The sequence below is a fragment of the Ambystoma mexicanum genome, chromosome 6q, assembly GCF_040938575.1.
Source record: "Ambystoma mexicanum isolate Mex_15411 chromosome 6q, UKY_AmexF1_1, whole genome shotgun sequence".
Classification (NCBI taxonomy): Eukaryota; Metazoa; Chordata; class Amphibia; order Caudata; family Ambystomatidae; genus Ambystoma; species Ambystoma mexicanum.
Window position 1 is genome coordinate 690,371,229 of NC_090937.1, and position 17,626 is coordinate 690,388,854.

Here is a 17,626-nt window from a genome sequence, read left to right on the forward strand (position 1 = left end):
ATTGTTCAAGAAGAACTGGGGCAACTGCCCTCTCTGCCCCAGAGTACACAGGGGGGAGGGGGATTATGCTGGCGGGTAGTCTGGATGTGTCTACATGGATGACCATAAGGTTATACTGGACTGTTCACCTTACCATGGTTTCTTCATACTGTACCAGACTGTCCTGTTAGGGGGATTCCCATTCTTCTATTTTTATATTTTATATTATGCTCCTGTTATAAACATTTCCTCTTTTTGAACCTTACTTCTAGCGTGAAGTGCTTCTCTGGAGGCGTACAAGTGCGCTTTGAAAGAAACAATAGACAAAACCAATTACAACATAATCATTAAATTATTTAATGTTTCAATTATACACAGTGCCAGTTACAGCCACTTCATTTCACCCTTTGTCCTTTCTGCTTTTAAACTGAATCACCTTTCATTGTTGCTGAATCATGTGATCTTCCAGTCCTTTGTTCCCTTGGACTGACTGCTGCAAAGTAATGGAAACTTGTGACCCCCACCCACGCCCCATCTGCACTCCCAGTGCTGACCTCGTTTGCAATTAATCGACTTATATCACATCACCCGAAGCTCTCTTCTGCAACACTTAGAATCTTTCCAGTGCACAGAAAATGGGTAGTTTCAATCTGTGTGCACCAACCGACCAGAGTTTGCATATTGCCTCTGCCTCTGTTGCCAGCAGGCTGTACACTGTTGTTCGATGGCGGGACATGGCCCTCATTTGGGAATTCACAGCAGATCTGTAACAGAATGGCTCACTGTTGCCCCTGGACGCCGTGTCCAGTTTGTTGATGCATTCACTTTTACAGTGGGTTATTGTGATGTCGCCCAGGCCTTCTACTTGGGAGGCCAGAGCTGCATCCGAGTGAGCGAGGCGTAGTAGTGCTTCTAGCGTGCGTTGTTTCTGTAGCAGTATTTTTCTGAAGTCTGCGCACTCGCAACCCACTATGATTTGGGATCTCAGTGCCTCGTCGTTTGAGTAATTGGTAACCCCACAGTGTTTCATTTTTATTCTGAGCCTCATGACGAAGGCATCCATGGACTCTCCCTTGGTTTGCTTGGTCATGTGGAACACATGCCTCTCATAGTCCACCTTAGTGTGTGGGGTAAAGTAGTCCGTTAGGGTCACTTTTAGGTTTGAATATGTGTCTTTGGCGTCATCGGGGAGCTCATCCACAATGTCCCTGACATTGGGGCTGATGGATAGGGTGAGGAACCTGTGCTTCTTTTTCTCATCTAAGGGGCCGATTGCTTTGAGGCACACTTCAAAGTCTCTAATCCATCTTTTCCAGTGTGGCCCTAAACTGCTGGATTCGGTCAGGTCAAAATGGGAGGGTAATTGCGTAATGAGGCTGTCGTGCATTCTTGAGGGTAAGGTTGCGGCAGGTGCAATGGGTACAGTGATATAGTCAATATCTGACATTTTGGCTGGGCTGCGTTCACTTCCCTCTTTTTATAAATTTGTGTTGGCTGTATCCCCTTCCCACTCGAGTGCCACTGACCTGGGTGAGTTTTCAGGCTGGCAATGGTGAAGATGAGAGTGGGCGGGTTAATCCCGAGGTGCTGGTGGATGGAACCCCTTGCAAGATGGGCGCTCTTTCTTCCCGCCCTCCACGTGCTTCCGGATGCCTGCACCTCTGTTGTCTGAGTGGCCTGGTCGTAAAATGCTGTTGCTGCCAGTGGTGTTTCCTTCCAGGTAGCATGCTTCCTTGTGCACCCTACTGCCTAGTTCACTGAGCTTGGAAGGCGCAATGTGTTTCCGGACCAGCGAAGCAGGAACCTTATCTGCGCGGCTGCTTTGCACTGCAGCTGTCTGGGGAGCCGGCAGCATCGATGGTGTTCGAATTAGCGGAGCCGAGCTCCATGCCCAGGATTGAGGGGGGGAGGCTCCTCGTGGGTCTCTGCAGCCAGGGTGCTTCTCTCTCACCATGAATGGGGAGGCGGACCGACTGTCTCGCTCTCCGGTGTTCTGTGCGGCCCTTCACTCGGCACGGTGCGGGGTCTCAGAACCCTTCGTCACCTAGTGTGGTGTTCCTTGAAGTTGCCTCGCTCGAGGCGCCCATACGGTCTCACTCGACCTTACGTGATCTGCATATGCATGGAGGACACGAACTCGAGAGTGCAAACAAACACGTCTTTATTCTGCGTGTTACCAACAGGAACTGACCCCTTTCTCCACCTTCTGCCCCTCCCCTTCGTGCAACTCCCCTGTCTCCCAACACGTGACAAGGGAAACGTTGGCAGAAGTAGCAGTGCACAATATCCAATTAAGTTACTGTCATGCCTCTCCCCCCCACATACTGCAGCGATCCTCTCCCCCCCACATACTGCAGCGATCCAGTAAACCGGCGGGCGAATGCGCGCGGGACGCGGCATGGCAGGCGCCGCCCCTTAGTGGGGGTTGCCGGGCCAGAGACCTTCCGCCCCTCTCCCCCCTCCCCCCCCCCCCACGCGGCACCCCCCTTCACGGGCGGTGTGCGGGGGCGGGGGGAGGGGGGGGGGAACTATCACTCACAAGGGGGGGAGGGGGTGGGCGGGACGGAAGGGAAGCGGACGCCCGGAAGTGGCTGGGGGGCACACGTGGAGCGCTATAGGGGGAGGGGGTCGCCGGGGGGGGGGGGAACAGGAAGCCGGAGAGGAGTAGACCACTACAAAAGGGCCAGGATCGCCTCCAGAGCGATCTCGTCTCCTGGGTTCCTGTTCCCCCCCCTCACCACGACCAAGGACAAGAAGAAGCTTTTCGGTTCCAGCGGCTGTTTGGCGTTCTGATTTCCCGCGGTTCGATTGGAGGAGCGAGGAGTTCGGGGTTCCGGTGGAGGAGCGAGGAGTTCGGGGTTCCGGTGGAGGAGCGAGGAGTTCGGGCGTCGCTGGCGAAAGTTGCTGCCCCGGAGATCGTTTGTTGCCACGTGGGGGACTACAGGTAAGCGCTGGAACGCTGGGGACGGTGTTGTGGGTTTCGTGCAGACGGGGGCATGGGGGGCGACCCGGGGGGAAAGATTTCACGGTGTGGTTCGGGTGGGGGTTGTGCGGCCGGCCCCCATGGGAGTGCGCAGCGCAGGCGGTGCATGGGCGTGGGGAGGAGGGTACGGCAGCGTATTTGTTTAGGTCGCGGCGGGGACAGCCCAGCATCCAATCATCGAGGGACGCTTGAGGGGATGCGGTGGGAGAGGGGGATCGTGCTGCGCACAGGATTGAGGGAGGCGAAAGGGTCCAGGGTGAAGCAGCAGTTGATTCGGCAAGACTTGAGATGTAAGGTATACGAGCATGAAAGCAACTTGCAGCAAACCGAGCATTACAACGAAAGTAAGGGGTGTGATCGTGTGCTATTATTGTCTTAAAATCGCCTTGCGAACGTTACGTCTTGCTGGTAGTTGGTGATTGCAGGTGACTACCTGTGCCGCCGCAGGCGGTGTTGTGTGTTTTGGGATTGCTCTGCGCGTCCTGCTCGCGCTTCGCCCATGGATCACCCGCTAGGATGTGCGCCCTGCCGCTTCCAGCCGCGCAGCACCGGGTGCGGTGCAGCCCCACTGCGTTTTGGGTACGGGGGCACGCCGCAAAAAACCTTTGTCAGGGGGGGGATGCGGGGTGTGCGTTGGTCGCGAGAGACAGGATCAAAGGGGCGGCGTGCGCAGGGGCCGCGTGGGCCCTCTGTCACCGTGCGGCGCATTGGGCACGCAACTAGGGGGCATGGCGGGTCGGTCCGTATGTTTGGGTCGGGTTACGGACGCCATTGTTTCCCGTACGCTCTACCTTGCAACGAGGCGCTATGTGAATACACGATCGCATGTGGTGGGGGGTAGAACCATGTTCCGTGCACGGGGGCAGTGGTAGTTTGATAGGGGGCTAGCACTGGGTACCAACACAGGTTGTGTGGGTCTCGTGCGGACGGGTTCATGGGGGGCGATCGTGGGGGGGAAGAGTTGTCGGGGTGGCGTGGATGTGGCGCAGGCCCTCTTAATGCATAGGTTCGGGGGGGATTATACGACGGCCTCGATGCTAGGGCGCAGCGTAATGCCGGGCGGCGAGTTAGGGCACCGTCCGGGGGCACCCAGCGCCTGCCACAACGCAGGCGGAATCGAATACGTTTGGGGTTGGCAATTTGGGAGTGAGTGCCTGTGTACAGGGGCCCCAGCGCCTGTGGCCCAAGTCGGTTACGACGGAAAACCGATTTAAGCGGGGGGAAGGTTAGGGTTCGTGTCCACGATGGCGGTGCACGGCACACGGTCGGGTGGTGGTAATGCGGCATAGCATGGGAGTGCGCAGCATAGGGCGTTTGTAGGAGGGAACTTGGCCGCCGCTTCGCAAGGCGGGTTCGAGCACTTTAGTGCAGTGCACATGTTTAGGGAGAGGCAGCAATTATCCCTGCAAGATCGTAAATAAGGGGTGTGATCGTGGACGCATGGACTATTTATGCTGCCGCAGGTGCCGTTGCGTGTTTAGATCGCTCTGCATGTCCTTTTGTGCCTCTTGCAAATTAGCCACCGTGACACAGCCTAGTGTGCTCTGTCCCCTCTCTTTTCACGGTCCCCCTGGAATCAGCTCCGTTTCTAGTGGCGGCGCATCGGGCACGCCACGAGGAGGCAGGACGGGCGGCTCGAAATCCTTGTTGTGGGGTCGGGTTACAGACGCCATTGTTTCCCGTGCGCCCTCCCTTGCCACAAGGCGCTTTGAAACTAGGTATAGGCGCCAGGTGGATACGCGATCACATGGGGGGGGGGAGGTAGCACTGTGTTTAGTGTGAGGGGGGCACTGGTTATGCTCAGCCCATCTGGGGGGGGGGTAGCACTGCGAAACCGGTTAAAAAGATCGTTAGGCCGGGCTTATGGTGTTGGGGACGTAGCACCGTGTATAGTGATTATAGGGAATGCCAGCATGCTGAGCTGCTATGGGGGGTGATAGCAAGGTGTGCCGTGTGAATGGGCACCCACCTAGGGGTAATCCTGCCCCTCCCTCGTGCGGCCTGTAGGCCTGCGTGGACACACGGCTGCCCGTACTGTGCTCTGCTATTTGGGGCAAGGGGTGACCTGTGGTCTCTGCCCCCTCCCGCCCGCATGGGGGAAGGAGAACCCTTCCGTTCAGGGAACCCTCGTGTGTAAAAGCAGCTCCTACGCACTTTTTCGTTCTTCATCGCCATCCATACGTTACACTGAGGTGTGGGGTTGAGTAAATGGACCAAGGGCATTCTTAAGCGCTCACATGTGTCATTCGTGGCAATGGCAGTTCAACTTCGATTGGGGTTAGCAACAGGGCGACAGCTTGGGGGTTGATCGTGCTTTGTTCTGTATTACCCTCAACACATTTTCCAGTATTTTATCATCGCATCTAGTATGTACACGCCTAGCCTGCCATGGAAGCAGCAGCAGCCATAGGCTACCCTAGGGTGTCAGATAGTGGCGGTGCATCGAGGTACCTTTTGGCCTGTCTCTTTAGTTGTATTCACTCGATAACAGCACGGTTGACCGGCAATGGGGGCGTGCGGGTGGCTGGGGGAGGCGAGACACACCTTAGGGAGCACCTGGGTTCTGCATACGATAGGAGTACCAAGGGCATGCTGCGGCCGACAGAAACCGGTGGCCATGGCCCCAGCTACATGCCTCCAGCGGCGGACCGGGACAATGGGGGGGGGTGGGGGCGAGAGGGGGAAGGAATAAAAAAAAAAAAAAAAAAAAAAAAAAAAAAAAAAAAAAAAAAAAAATTTTGCCGCTGGGGTACGTTTCGCCTGGTGACCTACACCCATGGGTGAATTTCAAACGCCAGTGGTTATGGACTGGTGCACAGAAAGGGGTGCAGGGAATATAGTAGGTTTGGGGGACCACCACCAAATACACGTGGCTTGCATTACAAACGGGAGTGGCTAGGGAGGGGGGGGGGCATGGGGGCACTGTATAATAGAAGGGTGTCACATTTGTTTTGCAAGGTGATATGTGACACTTACCAATTTGTCTCGCAGATCGGCATGTCGTACCAGGCTAGCACGGCCATTCCGGCGCACGACGTTATCGAGGTAGTGCTAGTAGGGGAGGGACTCCAAGGGCGAGAGATCCCGGAACCATCAGCCACCGGGAGGGGCATGGACGCACAATCGTGGGCCGAATTCATGGCCCTTACTGAGGTTATGGGATGGCAGGCAGTCATGGCTAGGATGGGCGGCCCGCTCATGTCCCGCCGAGACGAGAATGCCGTGCACGCGTCAGACAATATTATCATAAGCAATGCACACGCTAGCTCGAGTGGTGAGAACCCGTTCTCGTTCGCAGATGGCTCGATTCCGGAAGGCACATCCGCTGGCGCATCACAACATGACACCCTTCAACGAGCAGCTGTGGCAACTAGTAAGCTGGAGCAAGGAATGCGACAGTTAGCCACCCGAGCATTGGCAGGGAGCACTAGGGCACGCTACAGAAATAACTTCTCAACGTTCCTAAATTACACCAGACACTTGGGGGAGGTGAGCGGGGAGGCGAAGGTATACGGTTTCACGCTCAGGGCGAAAGAGGAAGGAAAATTCAGGTCATGGATGGCGCACAGGGAATGTGAAGGAGGGTAGGCCGGCACGGGAGAGAGGGTGGGGGGCGGGACCGGGGAGGGGCGGCTGGGGGGAGGTGCCGGCCTACACAATACCGGGGCTACTGGTGGGTTGGGTGGTGGGCGTGCAGTGGGGGGAGGTGAATGGCGTTAGGATGCCCCCGCTACGGCGGGCGAATGCGCCGCGGGACGCGGCATGGCAGGCGCCGCCCCTTAGTGGGGGCTGCCGGGCCAGAGACCTGCCCCCCCCCCCCCCCGAGCCTCAGCTTCCTGGTGGCCCACGGGGGCGAGGGGGGGAGGGGCCAATTCACGAAGGCAGGGAGGAGGGGGGTCGAGGGGGAGGGGGCCGCCCCGGAAGTGGCTGGGGGTACCGGGGATTGTTTGGGGGGGGGGACAGGAAGCCGGGGGGGAAGACCCTACAAAAGGGTAGGATCGTCGTAGGAACGATCACTTCCTCCGGCTTCCTGCCCCCCTCCCACGTGTAGCACCAGAAGTATTTTCCCACCCGCCCTCCCTTTATGAAGAAATGTGTTGTAATGAATCTGCTTCCTTTTCAGGTCGCCCGGCGGAGTTACATTGCGATCCCTGTAGCAAAGCGCTGTCAGGCCCATAGGGGAATGCACAGCCAACAGATTAGACCTTACGGCGCCCCAGGAGTACTAGACTCAGGGGAGGCCCTGGGAAAAGGGGAGGGAGATAGGGGTCTTGGAAACTATTCCGAACCCAAAAGAGAGGGCCGGGGGGGGATCAAAAGAACGAAGCTCAAAATACAACAAAGGTATACAAGGGGAAGCCCCCCGGGGGGAAGGAATTGGGGGATGAGGGTCTCGAGTAGAGGCTGTGTTAGAGAAGAAGTTGGGACTGTGAGTCTCAGTAGTATGGGACACTAAGACATATGGACATCGCAGGACGATGACTTTTTAGGCAGGGAGAAAGTGGTGGTGGGTCGGCACCGGAGGGCGGGGCCGGCCCGGTGTATGTATGTGATGTGGGGACACTGTCGGTGGTGTCTGTATAGGAACTTGCCAGGCGCCAAGGTGCGGCCTGCGTTAGATAGAAGGGGAACTGGGGGACGCAGAAAGGGGAGGGGGCGGGCAGAGCTGCAGTTTGGGTCAATGGACCAAAGTTAAGAGGAGAAACAAACAATATGGATGGGGGCAAGCGGCAATCAACGACAGATGAACACGGGGTAGAGAGAAGATAGACAGGGCCGGGGTACCCCAGAGGCGACTGCACGACGCCGACGGGGAGGGGGTGGGGGGCGACCCTAGGTAACCTCACACGGAGTAGAAGAACCTGTGGTGTGGTGAATTACGGATCTGCCCCTCCCCTTCGTGCAACTCCCCTGTCTCCCAACACGTGACAAGGGAAACGTTGGCAGAAGTAGCAGTGCACAATATCCAATTAAGTTACTGTCATGCCTCTCCCCCCCACATACTGCAGCGATCCTCTCCCCCCCACATACTGCAGCGATCCAGTAAACAGTCTGCAGCTAAAATAAAAGGCAGACTGAGCAGGTGAGTGCAAACGAGGGTACCAAGGTAAAAGAGGGGTTGACACCAAGATGTGAATCCCGGCACAGATTCTAATTCTAGTGGTAGATCTAGTGCTTGTTTAAATGGTAAGTAAAAACTGCCGAGGGTGTGCATGTTCAACATGCATTCCTGTAAGGAATTATAGTAGGCGCCAGCCACTCCCACAGTTCAAAATAAATGAACTGCGTTATGCAAGAAAGATCTAGAACCTTGGTGCTTGTGGTGTTTCTTCCTGCTGTTGGGTCTCTGTCTCCCACATGCCGACGAGTCACTGCTTGGCGACCTAAATAGTATGTGGTGAAAGGCAAAGAGAGATGATGCAGCCGGGAGCAAAGAAGGCCGCTGAGTGACAAGATTGACCAACGTTCAGATGTGTCCTAAACCCATTGGTGAGCCCGCTGCCTGAGCATTCATTATACTGGCAGATTTACCAGGCATGCACAGCCCTGACTAAATTTCACTAAAATGTTTCAAATCAAACTGTTTTTTAAGAGCTAGTAAGTACCTTGGATTTCGTGCTGCTGTTTCTGCGGTTGAATGTTGGCGATGTCTCTCAGCCCCCCCGCCCCTTGCGCAGTCATCGTATGGCAGTTTAAATAATCTATAGTGAAACTAAAAGCCAGTCCATTCAGCCAATGGCAAATGAGGCTGCCAAACTAGAAGACAGACTAACGCCAAGATGTGCCCCCCACTCCTGCTCCACTGATGACTGGCATTTCCCTGTCACCCATTGTTAGGAGCCAACGTCCTACACTTTGGCTTTGACATGAGGACCCTGGTGTTTTAGGCTTGTCTCGAATGGTTCACCAACTTATTTCCACAAGTGGGTCCTCATCACTTGATCCCTAAGGGCGAAACACTGTTTTTTTTGCTGCCTGAGAGACATTAGGCCTTTCAGGGTGCAGTGGCCAAAAGAAACCACCTGTTTTCCTAGGCCTGTAGCCTGGCCTTGTTCGCTTTGCTTGGCCCAGAAGATGATGGCCATTAGGAAGCATGCCAAGTCACCCAATCACTTGCCAATCTTCTGTAATCAATGAGTATATAGGCCCCTTGGAGCAGAGTTCATAGGTGACATACGTGCACTGGTATGTCCAAATGAGTTCTACAGCTCAACTTGGTTTCACTATGTGAAAGGAAACAGGTGTGCCCATAGATAGTGTTGGCTACCATGAGCCCAGGAAGCCAGAGACCAGGGCATCCAAGAACTAGCGAGTATCAGAATAGGATGCCTGTAACTGAAGGCTCAACCCTTATCCTGTGTGCTGACTGGGAACAAGCCCAAGAAAGTTTGAATGCGCTGTCTCCCCATGATTGGTTGGCCTCCAAACGTTCAAACGTTTGGAAGAAGTCATGCCTGTGGCTGGGGGCTGAGTTTGCACTCAGCTTCCAATATTCACGTTAGATAGCAGAATGTGCACCTAGACCTTGTGACTCACTGAGGTGCACGCGGGAGCACCGATGAGCAACCTGAACGTGAGGTCACCCTGTAGGAGCTCTAGTACAGCATCCTGCCAGGAGTACACCAGTAGTGAAGAGAGCTGCTAGGATCTTCTCAACTGGGCAGCGAGAACCACGAGCACAGATCCCTACCGCTGACATGGTGGGAGCAGCTAGTTTACGACTCTCCAAATCCATTCAACTCCCAGAAGAAGCATTGCTGATTGCCGTCGGCAGCCTGACCGGTAGCGAGCGAGAGGCAGGAGCGCCAGATGCCTGAGGGTTTGTAACTGCCAGAACCTTTCGGGTTACAAAAGAAAACGTACAACCAAGAAACATTAATGTTTCAAGAGACTCATAGGATGTTGATGGCCCACATGCTCACGTGATAGGCATGGCCAGGTTCTGCTTGCACGCCTAGCTACCAGACATCTGCCCCGTGCCCATCCGTCAGCTCTCAGGCCAGATACCATCTCTGGCAACTAAAGTCCCCCTTCCTCCGGGGGAACGTTCTTTCTTTAGCAGACTCGCTGCTGCTTAAACGCACATTGTGTCTGGCCGTGCCTGGTACATTTTGACATCTAAAATTATTTCCAACCTTTTGACAGCTGGCGGTTGCTTTCTTATATCGGCAACCACTTGCCTGTTTTCTGTATACTGCTTCGTTGACTTCTATTGGGAAAGTGCATGTCCCTTTACCATAAACCCGACTTAACTTAATCAGTCCTGATGCCCCGGAAGTTCCTGTTGATCCCGAACTGTCTAGGTGACCCGAACTTGGCAGGGTCACATTAAGACACTGAAAGGTCCTTTTTTACAAAGTTACCAGTAATTCGGCAGTACCCTTTTTATCTGCACAGCTAAGATAGCTAGATTTTGAGTAATGCATTGGGTGAGCACTCACTTATTGAATGTTGTAAAGTGTTGGTGTAACTTTAAACACCCTGACCCCCTCCTGTGAGTGTTGCGTGGGCTGCTCTGCCACCGTTAGCAATAGGAGAGTCAGGTGAACTTGAGGGCCTTGTTGTCCGCGTGACCCTAATTTGTAGGGGAGTCGGGTGAATTTGTTCAGTTCTGTGTATTGCAATTCATAATGATGACAGAAAGCAAAATGATCCCTGCACGCTTTAACCATCAAGGTACTCTTAATTCAATATGAAGGTGTGATGCATACATCTTAAATTGAATCTTTAAACTCTCGGGCTTTGATAATCGATGACATTGTAACAGCAAGTTAATCACGCCATCCTGCTGCTAATGGTAGGTCCAAGGCACAGTATGTCACAAACCTCATTCCATATCACATAATGCTCCCATGAACGCAGGCACGCACACCTATGGCAGCACCCCACAATATGTTAGTGCATCACTGCCTTGGCACTGGTGTTACCAGCTGACCATGTGTCACCAGGGACACTCTAAAGCAATCCAGAACATTACTGTTACTTTAATGGTGTTTCAGTTAGCATTGTCCTTAAGCAGCCCTACACAGCACAGAAATGAAAGCCTAAAACATGCATTTCCTGATCGATAAGCCATCTGGAGTAAAAAAAACATATTGTGGGCCTGATTTCATGGAAGTGAATCAGGCCCGGATGTTTTTAAGCTATCCATAACTGGAAGTGCATTTTACTATGTTTACGAGAGCATATATTTTCCAATATTGCACCTTTAAGCTACTCCAGTTCCACATTATATCTGCACTTGTATGTATACTTTCTGTGTCCCCGGCCTTAATCATGTCACATAATTATTATGTAAAGGACTGATGACAGCTGAACCCCTGATTATATGCAGACTGGAATTAACATGCCTTTCACTAGGCCAGGACATGGCCGCTTGCCCCCCATGTATTCCAACCTACAGCACATCCATCATACTGTGTAAGAACAACTGCTAAACCTCCCTGTTGACGATAGGATAGCTCAGGGGCAACACGCTCGCCTTGGAATCAAGACGACAAGGAGCAACACAGGTTCGATCCCCGGGTCCACGCTTAGAATCCTCTGGATATTAAGCGCGTTATAAATAACCCATTATTATTATTATAAAGAGCCTCCATTGGCATCATAATCAAGCACCCACGGGCCGCGCCTTATCTCAGCAGAGACGCCCATCCCTAGTGTGTTATCTGCTTCCCAACAGCACAAACGCACTAGTCCCCTCAGTTTTTCAAACATGATCCTCACGCTATAGACCCCCTGATCGGGTAATCATTCTCGTTATTGGTATACTTCTCCAGAGCAACCCCTGGAATCTCTCTCATCCCAAACGAAAAACTCTTCAATCTTTCAACACATAATGTCTCAATCCCTGGCCGAAAGTCACCCCATGATCATCAGCACCCTTCGAACCTGGAAAATGGGCAAGTTCCACACCATCAATGCAAGGAATTCATGGCTGCTTCAGCACCAGCGACCTTAACTCTGCAGCCAGCAGTACATGATCCTGCAGAGGAGGCAGAGTGCTGATGACGGTGGCGCCCCTCAAGAGGAGAGATTGGATACAGGTGATGCAACGGTGGAAGCAGCTGCCCTCGGTTGGCTAGTGGTCTGGCAGGTGGGCACGCATCCATTTTGCTGTACCATGATATGCCACCATGTCCAGCCTTCTTTGGTTCAGTTGAAGGGAAGTTTAAAATTTGTGGACTGCAGTCACCCATTTCACTTTCCTTGGAATGTTGGTTCTAAGGAAACCCCTGAGCGGGGCCACAAACCTTACTGTCACATGAAATGATTTGTAAGAACCGAATGCACCTGGCCGCTGGATATTTAATACTTAGGGTTTGTCTGATTGGGTTGAGTATATAGAGCAAGCAAATTTAGAATTCTTGTCAATTGGGTTGGCTTTAAGTGCTGGTTTATTAACATACAAAGTGCCAACATGTGTTTCGACCAAACAGGGGTCTTTATCAAGGTTGGGTTGCATGGGTTTCAAAGCATATAAGCTGTGTGATGAGCTGCAACGTAGTGGCTCTGTGAACAGCAAGCCATCTTAAAAACCATTTGGGATAGCGTGGTGAAACGCATCCATAGAATAAAACCTTGCTCAATTCATATATTCTCCCCAGCCCATGCCAAACAATGACTACTTTTCCTTGGGAGTCAGAATACCAGGGTCAAAACAGTCTAACGTGCTATTGAGATGTGATGTGGATGGAAGGTGGATTTGTTTTTAGGTAACTGAAGAGAAAATCAAACTTTGGCAAAGCTAAAACATTTCTGCTGTCATATGCAGCTTCAAATGCATCCAAAAAAGATCAAATATCTTGCCATAACTCAAGGGTAGCAATAAATAATTCCAAAGGATTAGAATCAATGTATTTACCACACAAAAGGCACACACTTCCAGCAATCTTAAGTGGACCAAAATAAACACTTTTCTGTCAATCCTTTGTTATCTGGGACTCTTTCCAATAGATTGTGAAGCTAAGACAACCAAGTGCAATGAAGGCACACAAATAATGTTCATCTTTCAACAAATCCCAGTGCTAGAAACATAGTTTAGTGGGAAAAAAGGGAATAATGACAAGTTGCTGAGCCAGATGTGTATTTGCGCGTTTGCACTAATTGTCTGAGCTTAAACTGCCCATTGCCCAGCCTGCACACTCACAATTGATGAACCAGAGGTTCTAAATTTCACTAGTAACTTCAACACACATGTATACATACATCATATAGAATTGGTGCAATGAATACCACAGGGATTAAGAGTCTCCCTCCATCCGACTTTGTGTAAGGATTGTCCACAGTTCGTAAAATAGTAGTAGGCCATTTTAAACAAATGCTCTTTGGACTTAATATTGTGACAATTGAAGAACCAGCCCATAATTTAACTATACTAGATGAGGAGATAACAGCCATTAAGTCACCATTATCACAATTTATGACTAGTGAAGAAACTAATTCTATGTTAGTGTATATTAACACAAAACTTGAAGGTTATCAGAAAGAAATGGAAGCTCGGAAACTTAGAAAATTCTGTAGAGATACCCTGAACAATAATTACGATGTGGTGTACACGCAGCAAGAAGTATACCATCAAATCCACAACAGAATCATCGCTCAAATCACTCTTCAGATATAGCATCAAGGTGCAGTGATACAAATATACTTATGACCAATAATAAAATAACTACTGGTGTATGTTCTAGTGAAGCTGCAGTTCGAACACCAGCTACTGCGACAGCTATAGGATCTCTCACTCCATCTCCCTCTTTTTAGAAGTTTGATCAGGATCAGATGAGCGAGGAAGAAAACCTCCCATATGCAAACAACCATCCCGCAAAACCTGTTTGTCAACCTTTCTGATCTGACTTTTACCAACTTGCAGCGATAGACATTGTCATTAGGCTTATCGATTGTTCTGACTTGTGATTCTACACTATTACAGGAACAGATTCATCTTCACCATTTTTTGTGAAAATTGAGGCTCAATATATACCACTGAGTTGCAATCTTACTCAGATGAAGAAACCTCTGAACTTGTGGAATTCAAACCCATAAGTACTTTACATCCAGTGGTTTCAAATAGAGCCATGGATTTGTTTGAGCAAATGGTACTTTATGGTTTTAGGCGCGTTCGCTTTAAACCCGATATGAGGGGTAATCTGAGTTTGAATCAAAGGAATGCATTGAAAAAGTTAATAACTAACCCTGATATTATGTTTAAACCAGCTGATAAAGGGGGCCCGCTAGTTATTTAAAATACTAGTTATTATATCCGTGAATGTGAAAGACAATTACCAGACGTAAATACCAGTATGAGATTGGAATTTGATCCTACTCTAGCATTACAGACTCTGATTAGGGAAGTGCTGTAGAAAGCTGAGCAAGATGATTTGATTACTGATAAGACCAAAATGTTCTTGACCAAAAGTTATCCTTTAAATCCGATTTTTTTATGTCCTGCCAAAGATGCATAAATCACTATTGGATCCTCCTGGCAGACCAATGAAAGTGTACTAGAGCCACTGGCAGTCTACATTGATCGAATGGTGAAGCTTTGGTGATGGCTGCTCCTACATATTTGAAATATATGTGTGGTTTTTGAGATAATTGAATGCTTTATCTTTGAATGACATGAACATTACTATTCACGTGTGATGTAACGGGTCTCAATACTTCTATACCTCATGAGGCAGTCTAAGTGCCATGGAATAGTTCCTCTTACAGCACGAACATATAGGTGCCGATAAGGTTTTTGCACTAACATTACTGAAATTGGTATTGAGCAACCATTGCTTTAGGTATAGCAATAATGTTTCCCTTCAAATGACTGGGACCTCCATGGGGGCCAGCGAGGCACCCTGCTATGCCAATGTTGCTATGTATTATTTTAAAAAGCAGATGATATTGGCTACAGAGCTTGCGCAATCACATTTGGTGTTCTACCAACACTATATTGATCAACAGTCGTGGTAGGCAGACTTGTCATGGAAGCACCGGCACCATTAGCAACCGTGCCAGTGCTTCCGTGTCCCCACTCCCATGGAGTTCTGTGGGGCTCCATGGGAATGGGGACTAACATTTTCCGGCTCCTGACTTCCCAATCCGCCGGTATTTATAACGTACTGGTGGCACTGGGAAGTCAGGCGCCTGAAAAGTGTTACGAGTCTGGCGGCAACACGCCGGTAGCACCGGCGGATTTCAGTCGGACGTGTAATGAGGCCCAATGTACTCTGATGCTTCAACATTTTGTAGCTACGGGTTATGACTCGGATACTTTAGAGGCAGCCAGCTTTGAATTTGGACCATACAGATTAATTACAGGAGCAGTCAGTACCCGAGCAAAAAGAGCTAGTTTATGTTTATACACACTCCAGACAAGGCAATAGCGTCAAAAAAGTGATCTCTAAACACTGGAAAATCTTACAGCATGACAGTGTTACATCTGAACTTTCCCCGTCATTAAACGTGTTTGCCTATAAAAAAGAAAACCTTGTTCAGACAAACTTTCGTTCTCATGCAGCATGTGAGGCTGTAGTTCAGTCAAGATTGTCCAAATTGGGGATAGTACCATGTCATGCGTGTCAACCTTGTCATAATGTAATACACTGGTCAACGATTAATCATCCCTACCTGAGGCAAGAAAATGTAAATCAAATAAGCTTGTACATGTGATTTGATGAATGTCATTTATGCATTGAAATATCCTTGCAGTCTATATTATGTGGGGCTCACCATCCGGAAGGCCAAGCTAAGGTGGACTGAGCACAAATCTGAGATCCGTGCAGAGGATTTACGGTCTGTGGCGTTGCATTTTACGGAAAAGAAGCATGCGATTTCTCAGCTACAATTTGTCATTCTGGAACAAGTTAAGTGCCCTAAGAGAGGAGGAGATATTATCAAGCGATTACATGATCGTGAAAGTTGGTGGATAAGAGTCTCTCATCCCTGCACCCGAGAGGCATGAACACTGAGCTTGATTTGAATTGCTATATTTGAAATTAATGTCCTCAGGGGATCCATTACACCAATACCTTTAGAGATATGCTTTTTATTGGCTTATGTTTGTTTTATACCACTATAATGTATGATTTTGTTTAGTTAGCAGGGATGGTAAGAAACATTTTAAAAAGGGGGGTGCATGTGATATTAATTTAGCACCACTGAGTGGTATGGGAAGTGTGGTTTATTTCAATATTTTTTCTGGTGAGGGTTGATGGATTAATTATTATTTTGCTTTTTTTAGTTGATTACATTTTTTTAGTTGATTACATTCCTTTAGTTGATTACATTCCTTTAGGAGATTTTGGTTAAAGATATTTCTGGTATGGGATGCTTTTTTTTTGTTTTTAGTATGATGTTACTTTTAGCAGCTGCTTCATTGGGGTCACAGGGATGCCTGGTATCCCCTTCTGGGGGTCCTGGCAGCGTTCCAATCATGAGCAGCTGAGTAATTGGGGGGACAGAGAAGTATATAAAATCAGACTTGCACGATATAGGAGTTTTAGCCATCTTAAAATGCCGATTCTGTTGGTAGCATTACTTTTTCTGGTTTGGTACAGGATGGTCATCAATTAGGTGGGTGGTTATAGGAAGATCAGCTTTATACTTCCGGGTAAAGTCTGAATCGTGTGTGTTCACCGAGGAATCAACTCTGGTTGACGTGGTGTAGATCAATTGAGCAAGTGAGTATACAAGTGGAGGGCTTTGGTTATAGAGTATGTTTAGTTACTTCTGTTGGACATTATCGTGATTTAAGTGTATCCCTTTCTGGGGAGTACCATGCGATACTCACGACCGTGTTGCCAGCGCAATATTGAATGAAGCCAGGTAGCTTTTCTTTGTTTGACGGCTGGCACTTGGGTGTTTTTAGTAGGGGATTGGTTATCAGGGGAGTGTTTATCTGAATTTATTTTTGTGTGTGCTTGTTTTTAGTGGCTTTCAAGTATCTGGACTTTTCGTGGAGGATTTTACAGGTATACGTGGAATCTAGCACTGCCTGGGAGTGGTGGGTTGATTGTTCTTATTGATATTCCTTTTGATTTTGGATTTTGTTTTGTTTCTATAGGTGTTGCGAATTAAATCTATACCATCTGTTGTATCCATTGTTCATTGGCTACACTCTCGTGAGGTTTGTTTGAACTTAGATTTGTGAAAGGTTCGATGGGTACCTGTATTTAATGAATGAATTGGTCTTTACTTTAAAAAATTCTAGTGTGTGGGGTATGGAGAATAACATTCTATGTATTTAATTATATTTTTAGGACGAATGAGGGTTTATCCCTGAGGATGGCACACATTGTCCCGAAACACATAGGATTACCACAACACAAACCCTTATTTATGTTGAATTGATTTTGTACTGGATGTATTTAGATTATTATTGATTATTAGGATAAAAAAACTTTGTACATGATTTAATTGTACTGTTACGACAAACAGCACATGAATGCTGTATCCTTTACTGATTTTGGATTTAATGATTTATATTGTCCAAAAAAGCCTAAAATTCTCTTTGTGTTTTATTAAATTCTATATGCTGTATGTGTATATATGTGTTATTAGTGAAATTTAGAACCTATGGTTCATCAATTGTGAGTGTGCAGGCTGGGCTCTGGGCAGTTGAAGCTCAGAGTTGGGGTATGGGAGCAGACCCTTGTTGCCAACCCGCAGCTCTGT

General features: G+C 49.3%; 1 protein-coding gene across 5 annotated transcripts in view; it reads left to right on the plus strand.

The window, feature by feature from the left end:
- INPP4B (inositol polyphosphate-4-phosphatase type II B) overlaps nucleotides 1-17,626 on the plus strand; it is a 3,177,224-nt gene that overhangs the window by 2,835,481 nt on the left and 324,117 nt on the right. The window lies entirely within an intron of this gene.